This window comes from Euprymna scolopes, chromosome 35 (assembly GCF_053919585.1).
Source record: "Euprymna scolopes isolate OS-2025 chromosome 35, ASM5391958v1, whole genome shotgun sequence".
Lineage (NCBI taxonomy): Eukaryota > Metazoa > Mollusca > Cephalopoda > Sepiida > Sepiolidae > Euprymna > Euprymna scolopes.
This window is the reverse complement of record NC_136516.1, coordinates 78,739,239-78,740,016: the sequence shown is the minus strand read 5'-3', so window position 1 is coordinate 78,740,016 and position 778 is coordinate 78,739,239. Positions and strand designations below refer to the sequence as shown.

The 778-nt window shown below is 38.7% G+C and overlaps 1 pseudogene; it reads left to right on the top strand.

The window, feature by feature from the left end:
• The first annotated feature begins 388 nt into the window (after positions 1-388).
• LOC145260027 (U2 spliceosomal RNA) lies at positions 389-527 on the top strand (annotated as a pseudogene).
• Positions 528-778: the final 251 nt, after the last annotated feature.

Genomic DNA, 778 nt, shown 5'->3' with positions numbered 1-778 from the left:
ATGACAAGAGAATATGCTTTTCATTATTAGTCGCGTGCAAGCGACTCTATAAGTGACTCCATTGGTTGGTCGTTCGATCTGTCGGTCTGTCCATAACACTTTTGTGCTCGGCTTTTTTGGTTAAGATCAAAGGTCTGTTGTTAATAGATGCTGTTCTTAGCTTTTTAAGCTCAAAGCGTAGTATCTGTTCCGGCAGATGCTGCAAGCCAAGACCATATGTTGGGGCAACACCGCATAAAAAACCTTGGTCAATGTAGGAGCAACCCTTCATACCAATTGTCACTAACCAGCTCCCCTACTCCCCGGGAAGTTGGTCCACATTTCCCCTTCACTCCTCCCAGTAAAATTCGGCCTTGGCCTAATTTGAACGGTGAGGGAGCAAATAAATACCCTTTTCTTGGCCTTTTGGCCAAGATCAAAGTGTAGTATCTGTTCTTACTACATGCTGTACTTATGTTTGTTACTTTGTGATATAAAGTGAGGATCACTTTTCTGGATTAATTTAATGTAAAATGATAACACACTTTACAACCAGTCAGTCTCAAAGCCATTCAAGTCATTCTCCAGATCATTCAAATGTTTTTAAAGGATTCCAGTTATTTTTAAGCCTTCAAGTCATTCTTAAGGTCATTCAAGTCATCCTTAAGTTCATTAAAGTCATTCTAAGTCATTTAATTTTTATTTAAGTCATTTCAGCCCAATTGTCGGTCATTTTAGTTTATCCTTAAGAATTTCATGTCAATCCTACATCTACGCATTCATTCATTACACGAGAGCA